Genomic DNA, 18,490 nt, shown 5'->3' on the forward strand with positions numbered 1-18,490 from the left:
GTCAATACACAATTCAAGACAAACATACTATCAATTCACGATTCAATATTACTATCAAAATTTAATGTGTACAAGGAGTCCATATGTCAAAGTAGCCCATGGCCTCAATTAGAAACAAATATATACAAGGTCAAATAGGGAGGTCTAAAAAAGCCCATGGCTTCAGTTACAAAAATTTATATACAACCACATCCGACATTATTCTGACCACTAATCAGAGCATGACGAAGACCCTCTGCTCCCTCCATGATCAGAGGAGCTCACATCGGTATATTCCGATGAGTAGTGCTCATGTCCAACGGGAGCAGTGGCAGGAACATCAGCAGTGGCGGGTGGATCATCATGGGTAGGAGCATCAGCAGCTTGTGCCTGTTCAAGTAATATATCGTATGTAAGTATACATATATATGTAATTAAATAAACCAAAATCATTCATTTAGAGTTTTCAAGTACCTGTCAACCGTATGGTCTCATGGCCGCGTCAAACTGCGCTTCCGTAATACGTCCCTTGGTTCTGAAGATGGCCCACGTGTCACGTCTGCTATGCCAGCGAGCATACCCAGTCTCGTGGGCTGTGGGCCTCCTCCCCATAACCCGTCGCTGTAACATAATCAAGATAATTTGTAAGATCAAAACAATCATAGAATCAATGAATTAAGTAAACAATCAAATAAAGTGGCAAGTTACTTACGAACTCTGCCTCCCACGACTCGACGCCGCCAGATCCGAAATGCGACGATCCAATGGTCTCCATATGGATCCGTCGTGCCTCCACATGCTGCCTGCTCTTCACGCCACCCTTTGCTCGCTTCTTTGCCTCCTTCCACTCGTGTTTGTGCGCAGTGGCAGGTTTCTCACAAGGGTAGCCACCTGCAGCTACATTGACCACATCATCGTACACGAGTTTCTTAAGGTGAGATCTTTTATTACTTAAGATCTCCCTTATTCGCATCCTCCCCCATACATCCGAGAATGTCGCTCGTGGGGGATTGGGGTACCGACTATGTACAGACTCTAGGACCTCCCTAACTAATCGGCTATCCTGATCTTTAAATTTTATAAAACAATTTCTGTACATGTTTGAAACTACCCCCCGCATATACTCCATCACCTCTTTCCCTCTCGCATCCATCACTACCCCGCCCCTATCCGTAACATCGTAGAAAACCACTCCCTCCTCCTCTCTCACCTCCTCCTCTTCCTCACTGTCTCCCCGCACATGCCTCCCTCTATGCCCTCTCTCACCGCGTGCCCTACTACCCCCCCCGCCAAAGCACCCGCCGCATCCTCCACTCCCGCTCTCCCTACTGCGGCATCGGCTCTCATCCGTACTATGGGAGTAGCCATGAGTAGGAGTTGCTGTACGTGACTATGTACGTGATTGTGGCTGTGAGGAAGCATGTGATGGTGCCCGTGAGCCCTCACGTGACGGTACCTGGGAGGGTGTGCATGAGTGTGTCTGCACAGGGGTATGTCTCCTCGGTGAGCATGGAAGAGGAGAAGCTCTAGGAGGTCTCGCCGGACTCGAAGGCATAGACGGCAATGGAGAGGCTTGTATACTCGGGGGCGCGGTGTGACCTGGGAGTCTAGGAGGGGGATGGGCATACATATACTCTGTTAGCTCCACTGGATCAGGATGGCACCCAAAATGGTTAATCATCTCCATCATCCAAGTGGCGTATGCAAATGGATCGGAGGAAGAGCCTGGATCCATGAAGAATCTGCAAAAATGAAATTCCCCCTCAATGAACCAAGCAAAACATGCAAGCTAGTAAATCAAGCAACAATATAAACATCTTAAGAAACCAAAATGAAAGGCAAAGAAGATTAACTAAAGGTGATCATGGTTGACATGAGTGTAAAGTTGAACATAAGAGCCATCGAAACAATAGTAAGAGAGAACAAAAGCAATGATAAGGTGTCATGTTGTGGAGTACATATTTCCCAATCATGAATAGCATCTCAATCTTGTGATTTTAGTTTACAAAAAACTAAAATAGATGTACATGAGACAAATAAACATGCCCTTTACTTTTCAAAGAAAGGTAGAGATGACTATATTACTTGAAAATTGATGAATACAAGAGGGGCTGGCCTTATGTCTAGCATGAGGTTCTACACCAAAGTACAATAGAAAACTAATACAAGCCTCTTGAGGTGGAATCAAATAAGTCACAAAGGAGGCACTTCCTCCTCTCCCTACCCATTTGGGAGCCACTCTATATTTGGTTCCACTTTCCCTTAAGTGAGTGAATAGTCTCACTCTATATGTCTACTAAGACCTGAGCTATCATCAATGCTTAAAGCCTACATGCAATGGGCCAACCCACAATGCTACCAATGATCTCCCACATCGAGTGGTGCTAATGAGTGCCAACCTTTGATAGCATAGACTATAGTGATTCCGACGAAAAAACTTTTCGAAAAGGGACCGACCACCGACAGACAGACAAATGTACTTATAAATTACTCCCATTGTCACTATCAGGTACAAACAGCACGACTTCAAAGAAAGAAAGCAGTACATTTACGAAAACAAAAGACCACCCACCTCTTGGAAAAGTGAGTTTCTGGATTATCTCTCTCCCCTTTTATGTTGTCTGCACCTGGTACTCTGGTTGCACTTACTCTAGGGTAGGCTAGGTGGGAGGAAGCTGGTTAGAAGAGGCAGGTTTGGGAGCGCTGGAGGTAGAGGATTGCGATGGAGGAAGAGGAACTGTTTTAGGAAATGGATTTTGAAACAAAGAGGGCAACTTGCACGGTAGGTATACGCAAAAGAAAGCGTGTAGAAGCGCGTGTAAAAGCGCGTCTATTTGTCGACAGCGGCGTTTATACACGGATGAGTACACACGATTTCACACAGTATAAATGCGCTGCTACACGCGTTTTCGCACAGTAGACATGCGCTATTACACGCATTTTTGCACAGTATATACGCGCTGTCACACGCGACACAGAGACTTTTTTTGCTTTCATTAAAAACTGATCCTGTTTGTGTGTTGGTTATTTTGTACATAGGATGTCATCAACCTCTTCAAGCAGTTCTAGTGAGGATGAGACAATGTGTCATCGTGATCGCGATGTGTGGCTGGGACAAAGGATCAAGTGTACGTGTAATCGATGTCAAGGATGCATTGTGCGAGCGCATCGAATTACCTTGAATCACATCTCGATGTATGGAGAATGGATTCAAACAAGTTTAGAGGTGAGTAGATGTAGATTGATAGTATTCAAATGACTCATGGTGTGCAAATTAATGGAGTACGTTGTAATATATATACTGTGATTGAAGCAGGATGCGGTACCACACCCTAACATGGTGCCATATGCACGGCGAGAGCATGCAAAGCGTCGACGAGATGATGCTGGAGCTTCGGGATCTATTGTCAAAGATGAGTGGGAAAGGGATGACAATAGCCCTGCACCCCACGAAGTTGTGGAAGAGGAAGTGTTTGATGATATGGTGCGGAATCTTTTTAGGGATGATCACAAAGGTATGGACGACAATGATATGGAACAAGAGCATCTCTACAACGCTTCATTGACACCGGTTTTTGAAGGGTGCACATTCTCTATTTTACGTGCTTCACTTGAACTGCTCAATATACAAACAGTTTATGGATGGAGCAATGCAAGTCTTGACGCATTATTGAAGTAAGCATTGTAACTTGCAAATTTGAATTAGTGGTTTTGGGTTTACGGTCTAGGGTTTAGGGTTTAAGGCTAATTGATGATATTGGATGCAGGCTATTATCAAACATGCTTCCAAAGGGGAATAGACTACCCACCTCAAGAGACAAAGTGAGGCGCTATGTGACATCTCTTGGAGGATTGGATTATGATCGCATACATGCATGCGTCAATGATTGCATTCTCTTTCGTGGGACGCATAAGGAGGCTCGACATTGTCCCACTTGTGGTGAAGCAAGGTATAGAACAGATGTGAAGAGTTTTGATGTACCTCGTAAAGTCTTGTGACACTTTCCTATAATTCCTCGCATCAAACACATGTTCAAGTGCAAATCCATAGCAGAGCTCATGTCATGGCATTCCTTACATCGATTGGATGATGGCATGTGGAGAATTCCTGTAGACACTCCTACTTGGAAGCATATTGAAGATGAGTGGCCCAGCTTTAAAACAGATCCCAGAAACTTGAGACTTGGCCTAGGTATGGATGGAGTGAATCCATTTGGTTTCAAGAGCACCGCCACAGCATGTGGCCAGTTGTGTTGGTGAATTACAACCTTCCACCATCAATGGCGATCAAGAAGGGACATCTTATGTTATCCCTTTTAATTCCAAGGAAACATAAAGTCAAGCATATGGATGTTTATCTTGAACCATTGATTGATGAGTTGGAGGAACTATGGAGAGGTGTTGCGGTAGTGGACATTAGTAGGCCTCCCTCCTCTCGACACTTCGACTTAAAAGCAGTGTTGATGTGGACAATGCATGACTTTCCAGGATACAGCGATTGTTCTGGTAAGAATTATAATTACCTCCCGACTCAAATACTACTAGCTATATTAATTATAACTATTGACTTTATTATTCTAACTTTTATTTTTATTTTAACAGGTTTGAAAACATCGGGTAAACATGCATGTCCTATATGTGGCCCTTCATTGGTACATGAGTATGCTGATGGTTTGTGTAAGACCATATTCGATAATCATCATCGATTTCTCCCGTCAGATCATTTGTATAAGTTTATGCTTCCCATAAGAATTCAATATGAGAGGATTCTTTTTACCAACAGAAAGTGCACAGGTAGTATATGACAAAAAATAGCCAAACCTTGAGGACCATTTTCTTGGATAATATCCAATAATATATAGAGCTACCTTCTTCTCTATCAATATAACTTTATCTTCCTACCATAAAAGAGGTTGGCTACCTAGAGCCTTCGACATACGCTATAAATAAAATAATTTTTTTCCCCATTATTGGTCATTAGTCCATGATAAATTAACATTTTGATAGTAGACAAGTCTTTAATAAAATGCGAAAGACTTGATAGTTTACCAAACCCTGCAACTCTACTTCTTTTTAACTTGAGAAGGAAGGTTTCATATTTAATATCCAATTACTAGTTGTTGGAGAAAATTGTTAGATAACATAATATCAATTAAACCAGAAAGAAAATTTTGAAATCTCAAATTCCATAATGGATAGGATGCCATCACTTGTATATTCTCATCCCCTTCAAGCAGGTTATCCTTCCACAATGAGATACTATTCTCCAACTTTTCCTTAGAATTATGTGGTACACTTGAGCTTTAAGTGAGATTCATAGATGCATGAACCTCCTTAGAGTCTTCATCATTTACATCCTTAAAAATTTTAGCTTCCTCAAAGCATATGGAAAGTTCCTTTAGAGGATTAAATTTGTCTTCCAACACCAGCAAGGGATCATCATCATCTATCAGAACTTCCATGTCAATTTTTCATGATTGAACTATAAGGCCAAATGCATAATCCTCCCTTAGTTTGAAGATGCAGAGCATGTCATGTAATAGCACATAATCTCTATCTTCAATCTTGAAAGATGGGAGGATGGAATTTTCATAGCTTGAGACATCAAACTCAATATTTTCAACTACAATTGCAGCTCTCAATGTCTAGGATTTCAAGCATATTAGATCAAATGCTGCAATTGTAGCCTTCCCTAACTCTAGATCCATATTTTGCTCCTCATCCTAAATTTGTGCTTTTTCTTGAGTTTCCTCTTCCTCTTCTTCTTCTTCTTCTTCTTCTATGTCAAGTTTTTGGCCCATCCATTCATCATCATCAAATTTAACATAATAAGGTACATCGAAAATGCAAGTGCCTCCTCCAGAATCTTGTAGCCCCTTTTGTCGATATTGCATATGCCCTTATAGCAATCAAGAACCCTATCAAATCTCCTATTGAGATGATACCAAAGCTAATCACTATAGGCCAAATCCTTAATATGCATAAAAGTTTTATCCTTGAAAACCTTTCTACCTTCAACTACCATCTGCATGAAGATCTCATACTCATTCTAGAAATTCTTTATGTTGATCCATGATCTCAGAGAAGTTGAGGTGTATTCAGCATTCTATGAAAGATAGGGTAATCTTTATGTGCCTAGGCAGAAACTCAAACATTCGTAGGTCTAGTGAATTCTACTCCTCCATGCCCTTCCTTGTGTCAGTTGCTTTAGACTTGCCTTTCTTTTAGCTATATTCAAAAACATAATATCAATAAAACATAACTTTATTTAAAGCAACAAGAAGAGCATAATTTTGAAAAATAACTCACCATAAGATTCTTCAACTCATATTGCAAATCTTGAAAGGTCCAGTGTCCTTTTTTTAGACCTTTCAAAAAAAAACAAGGACAAAAAAATTGGTCAAAAGATGCAATATGCTTCCTCTAGGGAAAAAATTTGCTCCAAATTACATTTTTTGGAGAATTTTGTGCAAGAAGATCCCATTATTGATAGATTCATTCTATGAGTGGGAAGGAAGATCATCCAGAGCTAAGTATTGGTCATTCATCATTTCATATGATAGTGTCCCAATTCACCAAAAATGCAATATCATCTATTCAAACACAAGAACACCACAAATTATGTTTTCCATCCAAATTCACTAAAAAACATGATTTCCTCTCTTCAAATGACAAGTACACAAATCACATTTTCCAACAAATATGCTTAAAAATGCCACTTAACAATCCCAATTAGATCATCAACTTGATATCAAATTTATGGATACAAGAAAGCCACAAATCACGTTTCCCATCCAAAAATAGCAATTTCTACTCATGCTAATGCTTCATCCAAAATAAGGATATGCTATTCATGTCAACGTAGTAGAAAAGAGCAAGATATTTTTGATGTAACATGTCACATTAAAAAAAAGGCTATAGATTATCATATTTAACTAATTTGAAGATAGCAATGAAACTAATGTCAAGCCTTTGCGTGAAGCTTTAATCTTAGAGATAGACAAAAGAACAAGGAAATAAAGAGAAAATAGTTAAGAACGATAGGATTCAAGATCAAGGAAGTTGATACCGTTGGTTCTAGTCCCAAATATTGTTGGGCAAGTCCTATGGATGTTGCTGTTGGTGTGAGGCTGAACTTTGGAAAGTTATACACAATATTTGGATATTGCTTATGCAAGTCCTTAAGTGTTATCCAACTCCACCTTCTTGTCATGGGCATAAATGTAGGATCAACGCGTCTGAACCTATGGGTGTTACAATACATGCTCCTTGCAAGAATGTTTTCTTGTAAGAATCATACATGCCATTTTGGCTATACTCCCATTTGTTCTTCCATTGATGGGAAGTGGCTTGTGTGAGTCTATTTGAATCCACCTCACTTTCTTCTTGGATCCCCCAACACCAATGTAAATCCATATTCATTTTATACGTATGTTATATATGCTCTTATGTTATCATATCCTTTGTCCTTATGAGCTCTTCTTTTTCTTCCTCTAGCCTCTGGATTCTTGCTACATCCACTTCCTTGTCTTTTTTGTTCCTCTCCTCTGTTTCCCTTAGTTGATGTTCAAGTTGCCACACATGTTCTTGAAGCACCTTATCTTTTGTTAGGGCCACTTCTAGTTACTTTTCCATTTAATCTTGATCTTTGATTTTGGCTTGGAGCTGTTGTAGTTGACTTTGGTTTCTCTCAAAAATCTACAATTCAACTGTTTGAAAATGAAGTCTTGTAGCCTCTGAAGTAATCAAACGGGTAACCTTCTACCAAGACTAGAATGACCTTGAAGATTGGAGTGAAATCTTGCGTATTTGCTTGTTAGTTCCTATGGACAAGCTTATGTTGGATGATTTCTTTTCAACTTCACTTCAACAATTCTTAGGAATCAGATATGGTTGGTGATGTTCCATCCAAGGAATCCCTTTGTACCCAATCAACCTTTCCAACCAAATTTTGAACTTCATGTTGTAATTCTTTTTGGATCGAAGATTAATCATCAATAATGCATTGTTAGTCTCTTTGGGGCCGAATGTCTTGCAGAGGTTTTAAGTTCTACCCATCCTCTCCTTCCTATCCTGGACTACCGTGAAACCTAGGATGTCAGCATTTTTGTTTTGGTATAATGTCATCTTGGATATTGCAATTTGATGGAGCTTACAAGCCCTCAAGAAAGGTCACTGGCATGGGTGTAAATCTCACTTCACTGGGAGGAGAGGTATATTGTTATAGCAAATCTTCGCCAAGCACTTGCAACTAAGCTGAGTATTCATCAGCACTAATCTTTGGGCTACAGAAATCTCAAGAACATTGCATCCAACAACTCGAGGTGCGAGGAGACTCTCAACTTGTGTGTGAACAAGTTAGTGGGAGGTGGAAAGTATGAAGTGAAGGCTTGGTTCCACAACATCAACAAGCTCTAGAACTTTGCAAACAATTTGCCGAGGTAAAGATTTAGCACATCCCTTGATCTCAAAATTCAATTGTTGATTTCTTAGCACGTGAAGCTTGTACATTTATCGCACATGAAATGAGTGATAGCACTATCACAATGAAGCCGCAAGCCACGAATGAGGGTAATCATCTGTAAACAGTATGGAGGCTATGGCCATTGGGAAACCAAGTGTTATGCATATTTGATGTGAGTCTACCAACTTCAGACGATCATCAGGAAAGTCCTCAGGAACATTGCTCAAAAGAAGAATGCCAAACTACACACCTCTTGAAGAAATAGCCTGGCGGCTCGAAGAGCTAGAGGAAGCTGAAGGTGATGTGCAAGCTCTTCAATTGTTGACATTTGTAATGGCATTCTCGTTTGCTTTGATGAACAACCTTATGCAATGCCAAGCCTCTAATCCTCGCATATGAAGATCAGCCTGGAATGAATACAGTGCCTTAACCAATAAGGGTTGGTTCTTTCAAGGTGGTTTATGAGCTACTCTTTGCTCAAAACTCTTCTCATATAGTATATCACAATAGGCCAGTTACACCCTACCTTGCCTATGTGTGTTTTGTGGATGTATCTTCACCTAACTTTCAGTTGAAGATACCTCTTTCTATTATTTATTGGTAGATAAAACTTCACCTCCCTTTTCTCTCATTTTTTTCTCCTTCCTTTTTGATGGCAGACATCCTTGTATTTTGTGGGAGGATGGATGAGAACCCAAAGGAGCACTTGATGGCATCTAAATGCAAATGTCTCTTTGAATTTCTTGACTGAAGATCGTTGGTTAGTGATCTTACCAATTTTTTTGGAGTGCCTCACCCAAGTTTGGTATGAGAAGCAATCAGAGGCTACATGACAAAGTTGGCTAAGGCTATTTGCAGCAATGGTGGAGCATTTCCGAACAGAGGTGGAATGCAAGAATGTTCATCAGTTGGTAGCAAACCTAGGATAATCAGAGGGAGAGTTAGCGCGATAGTATGTGGACCGTGCGACTGAGCTACTTGATCATCTAACTGCCATGCAACCGGATAATGAAGTGTTCCAAGCAAGAATGACCACTTATTTACTGAGTTGCTTGACCAATTGAGCGTCATATGAGTTTCGATTGAAGCTTAAGTATGAGGAGCCTACTACTATGGCACAAGTACAAGAAGGTTAATACCGTACTTTTTGACCCTGCTTCCAAGAAGAGCTTCATGCCACCCTTCCATCATCTATCTGCTCATCCTTATCCTTTTTTATCAGCCAGACCTCCCCACCATCCATCCCCTCCATATTCTCGACCGTCCCATCAAGGTTTTCCTTTACTTGCAATGCAACCCCAACTCCTATCCTCTTTTCCCCAAGCTCCTTTTCCCCAACCTCGTCCCCAAGGTCCAATACTTCCCATCCCTCCCCATCATGCATCTGGGGACCCAACTATTAATGGGATTGTTAAAGCTCTCAATGATCCACAATTAGAGGTGGTAAACATGAAGAATCATGCCAACTGACCTCCTCAAGATTGTGCCAATGTAGTTTGCCATGGATGTAATTAGAAAGGGTGTTACAAAAATGAATGCCCAAATGGTCCATGATTGAATCTACTTGGCAAATCAGACGCTGAAGATTCAGACATAGAGGTGCTAGACCTTGGTAAAAGGGCATGTAATGAGGAAGCTCCAAGTCATAAACCTAGTCATCCAAAGAAAAGGGTGACAATTTATAATCCTCCCATAGCCAAAGAAGTGGAGATGGCCAAAAGTTTTGCCAGCCCTAAGGTGCCAAAGACATGAAGAAGTAAGTGAAAACCTTCTCACTTCCCTCTTGGAGAAGGACAAGAAGCCTAGTTAATAGTAGATCATCTTGCACATCGCACCATGAATATCACTTTATCCCAACTTCTTGCACTCAGTCCAGGGGTACGAAGAGAATTACAACAAAGTATATCCACACGGAAGTCCAAGAAAAGTGGAAAGGTACGTGATATTTCTACCATCTCCGAAGATACTGACCACTACCCTCATATGGTTGATATGATTATAGATAAATGCGAGGTAAAGAATGTATGTGTGGATGGTGGTGCTGCATGCAATGTAATGGTACCTAGGATTATGAATGCACTCAACCTCGTGCACTAGGAAGTCATTGACCCGAATCAAAGTAGCACATGGATGAAGGTTGCACACACATGGTGTTATTGAGGACCTACCCATCATAGTTAATGGTCATACAACCACAGTGAACTTCTATGTGGTAGACATTGAGGATACTAGCAAGAACCATCCAGGGAGACCACGGTTGTGGCAAAGTGATGCTATTAGCTATTGGAAGATAGGACACATGTCCTTTGGGTCACCTAAAGAGAAGATCCCAATACAACCAAGAGATGATACTCCTTTGGAAGAAGAAAGTTCCTCTTTTGTGTCCTCTCTTTCACCCTCACCCTCATCTGAATCAACTGGAGACACAGACGGAGGGAGGACATCACTGACGAGGAGGTATATGTTTTGGATGCTACCAACCCACCTGAAGAAATGGTAACTGCTACTTCCCAAAAATTCTAATCAATGCTTTCTAATGACCTGAGTTCCAAGGAAAAGGATAAGTTCCTCAAAATGTTCAAAAATCTCTTTGCTGCAAGCTATCATGATTTGAGACATGTGACAGCCATTGAGCACCAGATAGAGCTCAAACTAGATGCCAAAGCCGTGGTACAATGCTACAGATGCTTGAGACCAGATCAAATAGATGCTTTGAGACTAGAGATCACAAAGTTGGTGGATGCTGGGTTCATCGTACCCGTTCACAACATCAAATTGGTATCACTAGTCATTGTCACTCTAAATAGAAATGGTAAGTGGAGGATTTGCATTGACTATAAGAAGTTAAATGCAACAACCAAGAGGGATTATCACCCATTACCTTTCCAAGACATCATTTTGGAAAGTAAGTGGGCATGAGATATATATCTTTTGTGATGGCTACTTAGGCTTCTATCAAATACGTATTGCAGAGGAAGATGCCATCAAAACCACTTTCACTACACCGTGGGGTACATTTACTTTCAAGGTGATGCTGTTTGGGCTCACTGACACTCCTGCCACTTTTCAATGTTTCATGCAGATGATATTTGCCCCATACTTAGAGGAGTTTTTATTGAAGTCTTCCTTGATGATTTTTGTATCTACTCTACATGGCAAGAGCACCTCACCAAGGCTTGCATGGCCTTCCACAAAATTGATGAGGCCAAGGTTAGACTCAACTGCGAGAAGTGTACAATCGGGGCCACACATGGATGACTTCTTGGGCATATTGTTTTTGCAGATGGTATATGCCCTGATCCTGAAAAAGTAGATGCCATTCTCAAGCTACCTCCTCCCTCCACTAAGCGCTAGGTTCGCTCCTTTGTCAACCTAGTTGGGTATTATCGACGCTTTATGGATGGGTAGGCTGCTATGACTCGACCTATTATCTTGTTGTTGAAAGACAACATTGAATTCTATTGGAATGAAGAGTGTGACCATGGGTTCACATAAGTGAAAGATGCTTTAGCTTCAGAACCCATTCTCCGCAATCCAAATTGGTTAAAGGAATTCTACATCAACCCTAGATTTGGTACGCACAGATTAGTTGGCATTCTTCTTCAATAAGGAAAAGATCAGTTCATGTATCCAATACACTATGCCTCTCATCAGATGCTCGACGCAGAGCAACGCTATTCAAAATCAGAGAAACATGCACTTTCATTGATCTTTTGTGTTGAAAAGTTTAAACATTATCTCATTGGTTGGCATTTTGCAATCATTTCAAACAATGGTTTAGCTAAGCAAGTTTTGTAGTCTTCTCATCCCTTGGGTAGACTTGCTAAATGGTTGGCCATACTCAAAGAGTATGATTTTTCTTTCAAAATTGTGAAGGGAGGTTGCTCAATGTGAAAAATGCTCTCATTGAATTGGGAGAAAATCATGAAGTAAACCTTCTATCTACCATCTCTATCGATGATCCACGGTATGGAGGTATTTACAACTTTTTGTGTACCTTTTCTTTTCCTCCTGGATGTACTAACTATAAGCGTAAGAAGATTCAAAGGGATAGCAGATGCTACACCATCTTTGATGGAGTTTTGTATCGCCAAGCAATTGATGGAGTACTTTGGCGAGTTATAGATGCTAAAGAAGCATCTAAGGTTGTGAAGTAGAACCATGATGGATTCTGTGGTGGTCATTATGCGGCTGATTACGTAGCGAAGAAGATTCTACATGTTGGCTATTATTGGCCAACTTTGTTTAAGGATGTCACATTGCATTGTAAAACATGTGAGTTCTACCAATTCTTTGGTAGGAGGGATTTGTGGAAAGATGGTTGCAAGTCATCACACACAGTGGGATCAAAAAGTGACCGAAGCAGTATGGGCATATAACATCACCCATAAGACAGCAATTGGTCATACACCTTTTGAGCTCGTGTATGGAACCAAAGTTGTGCTACCTCTGGAGATCGAGTTGCCTACCCGGAGGATCACTTCAGAGCAACAATTGTCTGCAAATGAAAAGATGGAAGCTTGATTGATGCAATTTAAAGACTAGAAGAGACACGTCGATAATCTCTACATCTTGTAGAGTAGACAAAAGGCCTAACTGGATGCAATGATCCACAAAGAGTGGGAAGAAAAGTTCAATGAAGGTGTTTTGGTGTTGTGCTTTGATAATAGACTTGACCATCACTTGGATAAGAAATTTCTCCAACATGGTCAGCTCCATATAAGGTGATCAAATAGAGAAGCAATTATTTAGTGGAGGTGCATGAATTAGCAGATCCACATCACAAGAAAGTCTTCAACAAGAGATTTTGAAACCGTTTCATACTCATCTCTAACCCAGTCATGGAAATGCTATGCATTCCACGACTGGGGGGGGGAGATCTATTAACCAAAAAAATGAACTCTTGTAAATGTAATAAGTAAAGGTGTGAATGCATGTGTGGCATTAGTTCCATATAATAATACATGTCCATGGCCCCATGGTTGAGGTGGCAAGGAGCTCCATGTGCCACCCTCCATGTAGGCAAGCATCTTTTCAATTATGCATATAGGTTAAGGTGTGTGCATTATAATATGCATAAATGTAATGAGATGGAGGAGCATCTTGAATGGGTCATGCCTCCACCTCACCCACATTAAATGAGAGGGAAGCTAGTCCACAGTCCAATAATATAAATAATTTGGGAGGACAAAAAAATCATGAGTCATCCATGGACCAAGGTACATAAAATATTAAGAGAGAGGGATTGAGGTGGTAGAGCATCTTTGTGCCAACCCATCCAAAACATAAAATAATGAGGATCAAATCAAAGGATCTAAGATATGGTTTGGAGCATAGGAAAAAGAAAGCCCAACTATTGTCACTTACAATTCATGGTGCGGCCGACTATGGGCTAGGAAGAGGACAAACTTGGAAAAGTAGCATCATTATATTTGGGGGGCTACAACCTCACCTTGCCTATTTAAGAAGGCTCTTATCTTTGTAATGGACACACACTCCTCATTTAACATCCAGACTAAAATTAAGAAAGTAAGATGGAAATGTTGAAAGTACTGTAACTGATGTCTTAGTTAGAATGGAAAAACTAAGCAATGACTAGCTATTCTAGATCATCAAGTGAATTTATATGAGGAACTTGTGCTTGTGGTATAGGAGGAAAGGGACCAATTGGATCACCCTCTTCATCTAGATCAGTTATTGGTGCCGGTAGTAATCCAATTGGTGCATTGTCTCCTTTCTCAATGCCTGCCCAGACTTTGATCGCTACATCCTTTGATGCAATATGACATACTTTGACTCGACTTCTATAGCTTCTTGATTTGTTGTTACCAATGTAACCACCCTTCTTAGCTGTCTGATTGCATGCATAGAGACCATTCCTTTGGTGAATAGGTCAATAACATATTGATTCTCCCTACAAAAGTAGTTGCCAACTGCATCTGCAGCTAACAAGTCAGTGACATAAATGCACAATGGTCACCTTGGCATATCATGAGTGGATCTCAATATCTCAACACTTCCTCTTGAGCTCAATCCCAATTCCTGCACACCAAGCAGGTCTCTGAACTTGCGCAGCTTCTCTATGCCCAATGCCTTCGTGAATATGTCAGCTACCTGATCCTCTGTGCTGACATAAACTAGATCAATAAGACCCAGTAAAACCTTCTCCCGCACATGGTAATAATGCACCTCAATGTGCTTTGTTCTAGCATGATAGATTGGGTTATTTGCCAAGTGTATACTGCTCATGTTGTCACAATAAATGACAACTGGCCCATCTGTAGACTGATGCATATCATAAAGTAGCTTATGCAACCAAGCTACCTCACATGCAGCCATTGCTGCACCCCTATACTCAGCCTCTGTGCTCGACAAGGCAACTGTAGACTCTCTCTTGCTACTCCAAGTGATTGCACCACTCCCACAAGAGAACACGTATCCACTGGTAGATCGTCTATCAGAAATACTACTAGCCCAATCAGCATCAGTGTATCCATGCAACTGTATCTGAACCCTAGTCTCATAAAATAGTCCATACTGTAATGTGGAATTCACATGCCTGAGTATGCATCTAGCCGCATTCAAATGCGGTTTCCTTGGAGCCTGCATAAAGTGACTTACCAATCCTACAGCATAGCTCAAGTTTGGCCTGGTAATAGTCATATAAATCAAACTTCCTACTATGCGTCTGTACATAGTAGGGTCTTCCAAAAGCTCACCTGCATCTGCACTCAGCTTCACATTTTGCTCCAAAGGAACTAAAATAGGCTTATAGCCTATCATCCCATATTTGGATAGCATGTCCAATCCATACTGCCTCTGCAAGAGTCGTATCCCACTTGGTGATCTAATCACCTCAATGCCCAAGAAATAACGCAGCTCTCCCAAATCCTTCATCTCAAACTTCTGCTTCAATAGCATTTACATGAAGGATATCTTCATCACTATCACCTGTGATGATCAAATCATCAACATAAATGACAAGCAGCATAATACCTTTCTCTGTTTTTCTCACATAAAGTGAGAAATCTGCCTTGGAAATCTAAAAGCCAATAGTGACAAGATACTATCCTATCTTTTCAGACCATGCTCTAGGTGCTTGCTTCAAGCCATACAAGGCTTTCTTCAACCTATAAACAAACTCAAGATGAACAGCATGCACATAACCTGGTGGCTACTCCATATAGACCTCTTCTTGCAAATCACCATGCAAGAAGGCATTCTTTACATCCATCTGATGTAAAGACCATCCCTTTGATGTAGCCATAGCAATGACTGCTCTTACGATTGCCATCCTTGCAACTAGACTGAATGTTTCTTCATAATATGTCTGTGCATACCCCTTGACAACTAATCTTGCCTTGTATCTGTTCACAGAACCATCTGCATTGTGCTTCACTTTATAAACCCACTTACAGCCAATTGCATTCTTGTCTTTAGGCAAAGGCACCAATTCCCATGTAGCATTTGCTTCCAAGGCATCCATTTCTTCATCCATGGCTTTCTCCCATTTTTCTTTTCCCATGGGTTGCTCAAAAGAATTGGGTTCTGGTTCTTGTATCACTTTGACCATATAGGCATAGTGAATGGCTGTAAATCCATCATATTTCAGCCTATCCACAGCATACCTAGCTTTGGTAGACCTAGGCAAAATAGGCTCACTTCCAGGTGCTCTCAAAACATCCTTGGTCTTCCTTACTCCAGGTGTAACAACAGAAGGAATACCCAACTCATCATCAATGCTCTGTTCTAAGCCACTGGATTCACCATCCACATAAGAGTGACTTGCATTCACATCAAACATGGGCTGATCTACCTTCTCTTTTCCTTCTCGTGATACCTGCATACCACTATCTGCATTGCTTTGAGGAGATTCTCCTGATCTCAATCTGCCTATCCATGGTGAAGAATGTGAACCAATGCTAGAGGACACTCTAAGTCCACTAATATTTTGTGATTGCTGCTGTGAATTCTATGCAACATTACCATTTTGTGCATCTACATTATCAATCACATTTACTGGTTTATACCAACTGCTCATCTCATCAAATACAACATCTCTGCTCACTGTAAACTTACGAGTAGAAGGGTTATAGCATCTATACCCTTTCTACTGCAGAGAATAACCAATAAAGATGCACTTCTCAGCTTTTGGATCCAACTTAGACCTCAACTCATTTGGCACATGAACATAGGCAATGCAACCAAAAATTTTCAAATGAGAAATATCTGGTTTTCTACCAGTATACCTCTCCTTTGGAGTCATGCCATGTATTGCCACAGTGGGAGTCCTGTTCATTATGTAGACTACTGTAGCAACTGCTTCAGCCCAATAAAAATCTGGCAAGTCTTTTTCATTGAGCATGGCACGAGATACCTCTCCAATATGCCTATTTTTCCTTTCTGCAAGTTCATTTTGCTGTGGGATATGACTGCATGAATATTGCTGTTTTATGCCATGCTCCTGCAAGAACCTTGCAAACTCATTTGAGAGGTTCTCTCCCCCTCCATCTGACCTGAGGCATTTTATTTGTAGGCCTGTTTCTTTTTTAACCATAGCTTTAAAAGCTTAGAAATGCCCAAACACTTCACTTTTCTTTTTCATAAAATACACCCAAACTTTTCTACTGTAGTCATCAATAAAAGTGACAAAATAATGACAGCCTCCAATAGATGCAGCTTTAGTAGTCCACACATCAGAGTGGATTAATTCCAATGGCTTGTTACTCTCTTGAACATGTCTAGAAAACGGTTTCCTTGCCTGTTTTCCAAATTGACAGGCTTCACATACCTTATGCATTTCTGCAACCTTGAATTTAGGCAATCCTGCAACAATATTTTGGGCCTGCATTGATTTAAGTCACTATACATTAACATGACCAATGCATTTATGCCAAATATCAATATCTGCAACTACACCGGTCCCATGTGCAAACATTGCTACACTCAATTCAGGCATGTTCGCATCCAACGTAAACATCCTGCCCTTCTTCTTTCCTTTTGCTATCAAGCGACCTTTATTTTTCATATCCTCAACAAAGCATCCATGAGGATTAAATCTGACCTGCAAGCCCTGCTTAACCATTTGACCAACAAAAACCAGGTTCTTGGTGATATTCAAGACATGAAATACATCTAACAGGTATTTCTTTTTCCCATCCTGCATAGACAAAGGAATTTTACCAATCTGCACAATAAGATGTGCAGTATCATCACCAGTCTCCACAAATCCTGATTTTTTCATTTTTCTTGCATCATGCATCCATTCTGCATGACTTGTCGTGGTTGGATGCACCTGAGTTAACATACCACACATCGTTGCTTTCTTCTGCACTTGTCATAGAATTGGTCATGTGCTGCACCATAAACAGATGCTCATTTCTGTCATCACCCTATCTACTAGAAGATGCATAATTCCCTTGCTGCAATTTTCCATTCATGATGTCATTTTGCTTTTTATAATAGTCTTTAGCCATATGACCCATTTTACCACAATAGTAGCATTTAACATTGCCGTTTGCATATTAGCCTCTTTGCCATCCACCACGACCTCTTTGGCTCCCCTTGCCTCTAGAGTTACCATGTCCTCCTCCATAGGACTAGTTTTCTTGAGTTTGTTGCATATTTTGATTTCTACCATGGCCTCCTCTACCTCTGCCTCTACCTCTTCTAGCATTTGAGTAGAATACAGTTTCTTTTGAAGTTCCTCCGGAAGAAGATGCACCACCATTTCTTTGCTCCTCAGAAATTAGGAGAGCAATCAACTCCTCAAAATTAGGAAATTTTTCACGGACAAAAATACATGTTCGGAGCTGTGCATAATCCTTTCCTAGATCATTCAAGGTCACAGAAAGTAAATCATCATCTTCCACTCGTGACCCAATGGAAGCTAGTGCATTTGCAATCTTCTTCACCTTCATGTGGTAGTCATTGATGCTCATACTTTCTCTCTGCACATTGTGCAACTCCTGATTGAGCTGCATTTTCTTGGCTTGTGTATTTGTGCTATACATTTTTGCCAAAGTATCCCATGCCTCCTTTGGCATA

General features: G+C 40.7%; 1 pseudogene; it reads right to left on the minus strand.

Moving 5' to 3' along the window:
* Window positions 1-210: 210 nt before the first annotated feature.
* Window positions 211-1,132, minus strand: LOC147895603 (uncharacterized; annotated as a pseudogene).
* Between the last annotated feature and the right edge of the window lie 17,358 nt (window positions 1,133-18,490).

Source organism: Dipteris shenzhenensis, chromosome 13, assembly GCF_047967505.1.
Source record: "Dipteris shenzhenensis isolate YYH24624 ecotype China chromosome 13, Dip_SZ_1.0, whole genome shotgun sequence".
NCBI lineage: Eukaryota > Viridiplantae > Streptophyta > Polypodiopsida > Gleicheniales > Dipteridaceae > Dipteris > Dipteris shenzhenensis.